This window comes from Balaenoptera acutorostrata, chromosome 14 (assembly GCF_949987535.1).
Source record: "Balaenoptera acutorostrata chromosome 14, mBalAcu1.1, whole genome shotgun sequence".
Taxonomy (NCBI): domain Eukaryota; kingdom Metazoa; phylum Chordata; class Mammalia; order Artiodactyla; family Balaenopteridae; genus Balaenoptera; species Balaenoptera acutorostrata.
The window spans coordinates 85,100,026-85,109,852 of record NC_080077.1 but is presented as its reverse complement, the minus strand read 5'-3'; the positions used below and the strand labels follow the sequence as shown (position 1 = coordinate 85,109,852).

The following is a 9,827-nucleotide window of genomic DNA, read 5'->3' as shown; positions in this document are numbered from 1 at the left end:
AAAACCATAGGTCAAAAAGAGTCATGTACCAAAATGTTCATTGCAGCTCTATTTACAATAGCCAGGACATGGAAGCAACCTAAATGTCCATTGACAGATGAATGGATAAAGAAGATGTGGCACATATATACAATGGAATATTACTCAGCCATAAAAAGAAATGAAATGGAGGTATTTGTAATGAGGTGGATGGACCTAGAGTCTGTCATACCGAGTGAAGTAAGTCAGAAAGAGAAAAACAAATACAGTATGCTAACACATATATATGAAATCTAAGGGAAAAAAAAAAAAAGGCCATGAAGAACCTAGTGGCAAGACGGGAATAAAGACACAGACCTACTAGAGAATGGACTTGAGGATATGGGGAGGGGGTGGGGTGAGATGTGACAGGGTAAGAGAGTGTCATGGACATATATACACTACCAAATGTAAAATAGATAACTAGTGGGAAGCAGCCGCATAGCACAGGGAGACCAGCTTGGTGCTTTGTGACCACCTAGAGGGGTGGGATGGGGAGGGTGGGAGGGAGGGAGATGCAAGAGGGAAGAGAAATGGGAACATATTGTATATGTATAACTGATTCACTTTGTTATAAAGCAGAAGCTAACACACCATTGTAAGGCAATTATACTTCAATAAAGATGTTTAAAAAAAAAAAAGAGCTCAACAGAAGTACCTATTACTGCTGTTTTCAGGGTACTACCCATGATTTCAGGGCCATCAGATACATGCTCTTAATTTTTTTAAGTCAGATCCATGTATATATGTATATGAGATGTGCCCATAGAAAGGAAGCATCTGCAGTTTTGTGTAATTGCTTTGGCCTCCTCAGAGAACTGGGTCAAACTATGGAGGGTCAAACATACCTAATTAGAGAATCTACAAATCCCGAATATGTGCCATTTTTAGAAGGATGGTTTGATTTCTTCTCAATACAATAAACTGGCTGTGCAGGAGGATGGGGAAGGGGGAGAGGGGAAGCATCACTTCAGCAAATTCCTGATTTTAACTTATTTTTTCCATTCCTTTTGAGAGTTTCTTCATGCAGAAAAATCTCTCCCACTCTTCTGGATTCTGAAGTAAGAATAACAGAACCGAGCCTTAGTGAGCTCTTGATTTGCACCAGGCTCTGATCAGTTAATCCTCACTCAGCCCTATGAGAGACGGAATATTTTATCATTCACAATGTACATAACAGACAACTTGCACAGATTGCCCACCTAACTTGACCTAGGTCATACGGCTGGGGCATCTGTGGTCTGGTTTAAATCCAGGTAGGTTTACTTCAGAGCCCAGCTCTTAATTCCACTGTCCTACTACATGGCTACACAGTAGAAAGAATTTGAGTCACATATGCAATTAAAATGTTCTGTTGGTCGCATTTCAAAAAAAGAAGGAAACAGGTGCAATTAATTTTTAAAATTTATTTTATTGAAGTATAGTTGATTCCCAATGCTGTGTTAATTTCTTTTTTATAATTAATTAATTTATTTATTTATTTTTGGCTGTGTTGGATCTTCATCGTTGTGTGCAGGCTTTCTCTAGTTGCGGTGAGAGGGGGCTACTCTTTGTTGCGGTGCATGGGCTTCTCATTGCAGTGGCTTCTCCTGTTGTGGAGCATGGGCTCTAGGCATGCGGGCTTCAGTAGTTGTGGCACGTGGGCTCAGTTGTTGTGGCTCATGGGCTCTAGAGCGCAGGTTCAGTAGTTGTGGTGCACGGGCTTAGTTGCTCTGTGGCATGTGACATCTTCCCGGACCAGGGCTTGAACTGGTGTCCCCTGCATTGGCAGGAGGATTCTTAACCACTGCACCACCAGGGAAGTCCCGCTGTGTTAATTTCTGCTGTACAGCAAAGTGATTCAGTATATATACCTTCTTTTTCATCTTCTTTTCCATTATGGTTTATCACAGGATATTGAATATAGTTCCCTGTGCTTTATAGCTGGACCTTATTGTTTATCCATTCTATATGTTTGCATCTGCTAATCCCAAACTCCCGATCCTTCCCTCCCCCAAAGGTGCAGTTAATGTTAATCATATATTTAAGTTAACTGATCATCTTTAAGATGTTACCATTCAATATGTAATCACAGAAAATAGTCTTCTTTTCATACTTCAGGAGTTATCACTTCTGCACGGCTCCATTAGGACCTTTCACGTGGTTGGGAGCCATGCGTGGCTGGTGCCCTCCGTAGTGGAGAGCATAGCCCTGTGCCTGCTCAGCCAGAGTTACTGGACTTTCTATTTACATCTCTATGTTTACATAATCTTTATTCTTTGTGTTTTGGTATCTTCAAAACTATTAAAAAGATCCTGAGTACTAAAACTGAAAGTAAGTTTTAAAAAAAAAGGAAGAAAAAGAAAGCAGTGGTAATAGGGTCATTGTTTGGGGATTTCTAACAATGCCTAAGGAAGCTGTGTTCTTTGGTGACTTCTGTCAGATTGCTCAAATATTTTGAGTTCAACTGCTTGCCCATTTAAGAACATAAGGTTCATTTATCATGTTTCTCCCTTGGCCAAGCAGAAATCTAAAAATAAGCTCTTAAGTTGTTAGGTTTGACCGAACTCTTTATATAAATATCCGTTTGCAGTTGTTGTTTTAGCAAAAGAAAAAGCCAGTCTCCTAAGTGTTTTGGTTCTAAAAACTTTAGGAAACTGATTTCGCCCCTACTCACTTCCTTCCTCTAAACCACATACAGACTGAAAAAAAAAAAGGAAGTGAAAATTAGATTTTATTTTATTTTTCCTGCAAGAGGACAGAAAAGACAATCCCTTCCCCCATACGACATTCTTTTGCCATTACCCTTCCCACCACCGAATTCCAAATGATGATTAGAGGATGAAAAATTGGCCCCTTAATATAAAGCTTAACTCTGTAAACTCTGTGGAGTCTTGGTTTCAGGTGTCACATCTCATCTGATGAGTTTGGAAGGGCCTGCAGGAAATCATTGCGTCACATAAACCCCTTTTTGTGTCTCTGGCAATGTTTCCTCAACACTGGACGCAGAGAAGACAACAGTAGACAGTAAGTGCTTGTTGAATTAAAATTTTTTAATTTATTTGAGGAAAGTCAAGAAAAATTTCTCTGGACTATTATAAGAGAAAAGTGGTTTGCTATTTCCAAATATACTAATGGAAACACTTAGAAGATGTATTTTGATTAGAAAGAAATGACCTGGGGGCAAGGAGTGACATGAAGATGTGGGTGAAAATCCTGGAAATTAAAAGGGTGACTGCCTTCTAGATGTTCCTCCTTGACTCTGTCTTTACATGAAATTTTAATATGAATAAAATATAAAAACTAAAAAAAAAAGATAAAAAATATGTAGAAGAATATCTGTAAAGTTTTGGTCAAGGGGAAGATTTTAAGGTAGTAGGTAGGAAACAGAAAACACAGTTATATTTAACCTGTCTCTCTATAGAAATACAAATATATATATATATACACACACATATATGTGCATGTATGTATGTATTTAATACATATCCTATGCAAAACAGTGAACTGGGAAAAATATATGCAATTAGAATACTATCAGAAGACATAACAAGTTGTTCTTCCTAATATACGAATGACTGCTAAAAGAAAAAGCAAGTTATAAATGAAAAAAAAAACAAAGAAAATAAACTATAAAGATTTTCTTCCTCACTAGTGAATCAGAAGTGCAAACTACACAAAAATCAGATGAAAATTTTAACTCATCACATAAGCCAAACAAACAAACAAGTAACATCATCCAACTATAGTGAAGTATGCTGGCTACCCAGCTGCTGGGGGTGTGAACTGATTGAATAAATATAATAGACTTCAAGCGATTTCTGGTGAATAATACTTAATAATAACATTAATGCTAGCTGTCTGGGCTTAAAACATTTTAGCAAAGTATCTTTCAGAACTGTGTGTAGGGTAGACTGAAATCGTATTCACTATTAATGTTATATGTCCTTACAGAGAAAGACAAATATCACGTGATATCATTTATATGTGGAATCCACACACACACAAAAATGATACAAGTGAACTTATATAAAAATAGAAATAGACCCACAGATATAGAAAACAAACTTATGGTTACCAAAGGGGAAGGGGGGGAGGGATAAATTAAGAGGTTGGGATTAACACATACACACTACTATATATAAAATAGATAACTAACAAGGACCTACTGTATAGCACAGGGAACTATACTCAATATTTTGTAATAGCATATAAGGGATAAGAATCTGAAAAAGAATATATACATATATATGTGTGTGTACATATATATGTGAACATATATAACTGAATCGCTGTGCTGTACATCTGAAACTAACTTGACATTGTAAATCAACTCTACTTCAATAAAATGAAGAAGAAAAGAAAAGCAAAATAAATTTATATGCCCTTATGTGTTTTAGAAAATGAGAATTGCTATTAACCAGCTGGGTAAGTTGCCTTACGCAGTAGCCTTCAGTTTGCCTAGACGACCACTCTAGCAGAAGGCACAGGGCTGGCTTTGGGCCGAGGCTGCCCACGGCCTCATCCCTTCCCTGCTGCAGTGGCCGGGGAGTCTGGTGCTTCTGATGGTACAGGCGGGGGAAGCTTCCCGATGGCATCAGACTGATGAGAATGAAAAGGAAGCCTTTACTGGGTTACACTACTGAGATTTGCGGGTCAGTATCTGGTCCTTGTGGTCTAGCCCAACCCAACTAAAACAACAATACAGATAGTGTTCTTTAGGGAGTATAGAACATATATAGTCCCTCTATATAATATAGAGAGAATGTATATATACATTCTCTCTATATTATAAAATATATATATATTTAAAACATATATATATGTTTTACATACATATATATGTTTTATACATACATATACATATTTATGTTATATGTTTTACATATATAACATATTTACATTTATGTTTTATACATACATATACATATTTATAAAACATATTTACATTTATGTTTTATACATACATATACATATTTATGTTATATATGTTTTACATACATATATATATGTATATATAAAATATATATATTCAAAGGCAGTTAAATATAACTGCGTTTCTTTCTAAGTCTTCTACCTATCTTAAGGTCTCTCCCTTGACCAAAACTGTACAAAGAGTCCTCTGCATATTCTTTTGTTTTTGTTTTTATATTTAACTCTTACATTTTGCTCATATTAAAATTTCCTTTAAAGCGTTCAGACACATCTTACACAAACTAGCATCCTCGATTGGATGAACTATTTTGGATCATTTGGAAGCACTCTGGAGATCTCGTATCACTTTCAGGTTGTTACGTAAATAGATCAGCGCTCACCTGTAATTACACTTGTTAACCGAGCGCCAGGCCACGGTCCTGATTGAGATGCTGCGCCCACTTCAAGTCTAGTTCTCGTGGCGGTGGCGGCAGCTGCGGCTTCCGAGGCTGCTGCGATGCTGAGATGAACGCCTCTCCCGCCTTCGAGTTGTTCTCGCTCTTCGAGGGCGAGAAGAAGATCAAGGCACCCGATGCCTGTTTGTTCACCTCCAACAAGGAAGACCACGCGCTAGGAAACATCGTTAGATCGCAGCTGCTGAAGGCCCCCCAGGTGCTGTTTGCTGGCTACAAAGTCCCCCATGCCTTGCAGCACAAGACCCTCATCTGTGTGCTGACCACACTGGATGCCAGCCTTCACCCATGCCGTCGCAGACCTCCTCCGTGAGCTCGCCCTGCTGGAAGAGCGCGTCCGGCTGGCCATCAAAGACAAGCAAGAAGGAATTGAGTAGGGGGCTACACCTGGCCCTTCTCCAGGCACCAGCTAGACAGGAGCCCTTCTTCCAGCCGTGGGCCTCCTTGTAGAAATTCCAGCGAGCCCCGCACCCCCGACACCTATGTGTCCTGTACATAGAGTCTGTTTCACCTTCCTAATAAAGTGTGGCAGGAAAAGACCCAGCTGCGGGTGGAGGCAGAGGTGACTTCACAGCAATGGACCGTCAGTTCAGCGGAGGTAAAGGACCTGTTCCGAAGCCACTCGGGGGCCTCACTTCAAAGCGGCCTGGCCCGGAGACCCAGACTTCTGTCTGAGAGCGTGGACGGAACAAACTCACCCGGACAAAAACTGGGAACCTGCGGCTGCCAGGCAGCGTCTCTAGCAGAGGGAAACCAAAAGCCCATGTGCTTCTAGGAGTCTCTGCTCTAGAAGCCTCAGCTGCCGGGCCTGCTTGCCTCAGCGTAGGGACACCTGATGGGGCCCCCAGACAGCTCTCCCCAGGCTTCTCTTACATAGTGGAGTTTAATAAAAATAGTCACCGAGGGGCTGCCCTGGTGGCGCAGTGGTTGAGAGTCTGCCTGCCAATGCAGGGGACGCGGGTTCGAGCCCTGGTCTGGGAAGATCCCACATGCCGTGGAGCAACTAGGCCCGTGAGCCACAACTACTGAGCCTGCGCGTCTAGAGCCTGTGCTCCGCAACAAGAGAGGCCACGATAGTGAGAGGCCCGCGCACCACGATGAAGAGTGGCCCCTGCTTGCTGCAACTGGAGAAAGTCCTCGCACAGAAACGAAGACCCAACACAGCCAAAAATAAATTAAAAAAAAAAAAGTCACCGATAAAAAGCAATCAATCAATCAACTTCTCATACCGGTTCTGAACGTCCTGTCCTGACTAGTGCCCCATTCTTTGGAATTCTTACCCTGTTTCATGGTTCCATGTTCTTCTGCTTTCTCCCTCTCTCTCCTGGGGCATGGTCCTCAGCCTTGCTTTCCCCACTGTCACTTTTGGACCCATGGAGCACCGTTCCCAAACTGTGATTCATGGATGATTCAGCTTCTCCTTTCAGGCTCCAGCCTTGGACCCAGGGGCCTTGTGCCTTTGAATGCCTTACCTGGTCATTCAACCCCAAAACCTCAGCAGTGGGGTAGGGGAGAAGGTCAACACCCTTAGGTGGTGATAGCAGTAGAGCAGGAAAGCCATCATCAGAACTTCTCTCTCTCAAAGTCAAGGTTAATAATCCAACATCAAAAACCATTGTGAAATTCTATGAATACTTGGATTATTAAGCAATTTCCACACTTGGATTTTTCATGGGTCCTGAATTTCCAAGTGAACAAAGCTTGGAAAATTCTTGTTAATAAGTTCATTATTAACAAGTAGGTAACTTTTAACCAGCACACCTAGTTTTACAGACTTGGTGATAGTGCCTGGAAGCTGTTAGCTGATACTCTGAGATCCTGCAGGAAATCATTACTTCATAGAGGTAGTTTTTTTTTCTAGAGAGCTAGGATTAATTATATTTCAATAATTTATCTTTATGAAGATACCATGGTAATAATTTTTCCTTAGTGAAAATAAGCTGATGCTGGACATAAATAAATCCTAAATGTTCATCAACTAAAGAATAGTTATATAAATTATTTTTTTATTTGTGTAATGTAATCACATGCAACTATTAAAATAAAAACTAGAAAGACAAGGTTGGAGCATAGAAGATTAGCATGAAATAATGCTACGAGGAAGAGCAGAACATGGTGTTTCCTTTAAGGTTAAAAATCCACCCATGGCCCCTGAGTAGGGAATTCAGTGGTATAGCTGTTCTGAATTAAGGTTGATCAGTGAATAGTCTTCATGTTTGGATGGACTTTCAAAGGTGGGTGCTGCTGAGGACTTCATTTCTACGAGAACTTGAACAGCTTTCCCAGAGAGGAAATAGTTGAACACAAGGTCTTCATGGTTGATCCCAATCCCCGAGCCCCACACTAAATATGGAGAAGGGGGGGTGGAGGGGTTGCAGTTGCCATTGGGAAGTTTACCAGACAAACATGGGAGTCATGATACACAAGCTTTGTGTAGAGACCCTGATGAAAATTTGGGAAGGAGGGGATAGGGGTGGTAGGGCAAGGGCTGGGATGATGGTGGGCTCTATTTTGAGCACAATATTTAACAACTACCATTTGGTGTTTTCTTCAAACACAACTTCTTCTATAGCTTTTTTCTCCCATTCCCAAGCACTTGTGCCAAATTTGGAGTAAAACTGAAAACTAAAATGAGTCAAAGAATGAACTGAACAATGTGTGTGTGTGTTTGTGTGTGTGTGTAGGGGTGTGATATAAAGAAGGTAAAAATTTCCTGTTCTGTGTTGGGAGTTTTAATGATGTCAAGAGGAGGACCATTTTTCCTATTCAGAGCAGCAATGGTTTGTGTGGAAGTGAGGCCAGAATCACACCCATCACAGGGACTCCAGCTGTGGCCAGCGAAGATGGGATTAACGGAGAGAGAGGAGTATGATGGCCATTTGGAAGCACGTGGCTCCTGAACTAAATGGGACAAAATTCATCTCTCCACTGCATCTTCAGGGTTTATATTCCCTCCGTGAGGTCTGGGGAAACAGGAGTCATATAACCACATAAAATGTGCATAGAAGAAGATGTTGAATAGACTTTTCTCAACGTCCTGGAACCAGGGACAGCACTTTGAAATTGGAGGCCGCGTACTTCATTTATTAAAACCTTGGGCTTTAGAGCAAGAGAGCCTGGGTTTGCATCCTGGTTGCCTCACCTCCTGGTATATAACCTTCAGTGGATTCCATAAACTTTGTGCTTTAATTTCTTCATCTGTGAAATGTGGTTGCTGTGAGGATTAAATGAGCTAATACCTGTAAGAGAATCAGCACAGTTTCTGGCTCATAAAGTTCAGCTATGAGGATGGTGATAATGACCACGATGATGATGAAGATTAGGGCTCAAAGCTGAGTAAAAGGAAGCCAGCTCGTGGTCCATATTACAAATAAAATCCTCAACAATGGGATCAAGGTATCTCTAGACCTCATTTACAGGTGGCAGAACTGGCCGTGTCAGCTCCAGTGAACACCTCAAAATTCTTTGCCTTCTCCCACAGACACATTCGATGTTAGGCTGGGTAGTTTGGGGTACTGTAACAGGATGTGGGGTCGGCATCACACACGAAATCTATGTGAGTGCTGTTGGTCGGAGGGTGGCTTTCCTCTGTGCAGATGTTTAGGAGCCAAAGCTCCTTGCATGCTGTGCTCTGACCATCTCTCTGGGCATAACAGTCCTCTGCATTGAACTGACAGAATGAGGAAGAGAAAGCAAGAAGCCACTAGCATCTTTTTTTTTTTTTAACATCTTTATTGGAGTATAATTGCTTTACAATGGTGTGTTAGTTTCTGCTTTATAATAAAGTGAATCAACTATATATATACATATATCCCCATATCCCCTCCCTTTTGCAACTCCCTCCCACCCTCCCTATCCCACCCCTCTAGGTGGTCACAAAGCACCGAGCTGATCTCCCTGTGCTATGAGGCTGCTTCCCACTAGCTATCAGTTTTACATTTGGTAGTGTATATATGTCCATGCCACTCTCTCACTTTGTCCCAGCTTACCCTTCCCCCTCCCCGTGTCCTCAAGTCCATTCTCTAGTAAGTCTGCGAGCCGAGACCTGGAGGTGACACATGACCTTCACTGTCTTTCCACTGAGGTCGGTGGAAAGGGGTCAGATCGTGTCCCATAAATCCCACCTACATGCCTGTGTCTCCCTCTGGGTCATGGTCTCCCAGAGACATGAGAGGGGAAGCAGCATTTTCACAGACAGCGAGTTCTCCTTTCAAGAAGGGCAGAGGGACAGAGGTTGAACTGCAAGAAGGGGACCCCAGGCATCTCATTCTTGTCTAAACGCTTACTGAGCTGCAAAGCTGGCAGCGCCATCCTGGCATGACCCCTGGGACAGAAGGTGAGGGGGATCTTAGGAGATGTTGATGTGTGCTCTCCAAAGTTAGGGGGCCAGATGTGAGCATGGAGACTAAGGCTACTTCTCACCTGTGGTTTCATCAGGCAAAA

The 9,827-nt window shown here is 41.7% G+C and overlaps 1 pseudogene; it reads left to right on the top strand.

The window, feature by feature from the left end:
- The first annotated feature begins 2,903 nt into the window (after positions 1-2,903).
- Positions 2,904-7,328, top strand: LOC130704707 (DNA-directed RNA polymerase II subunit RPB11-a-like; annotated as a pseudogene).
- The last annotated feature ends 2,499 nt before the right edge of the window (positions 7,329-9,827 follow it).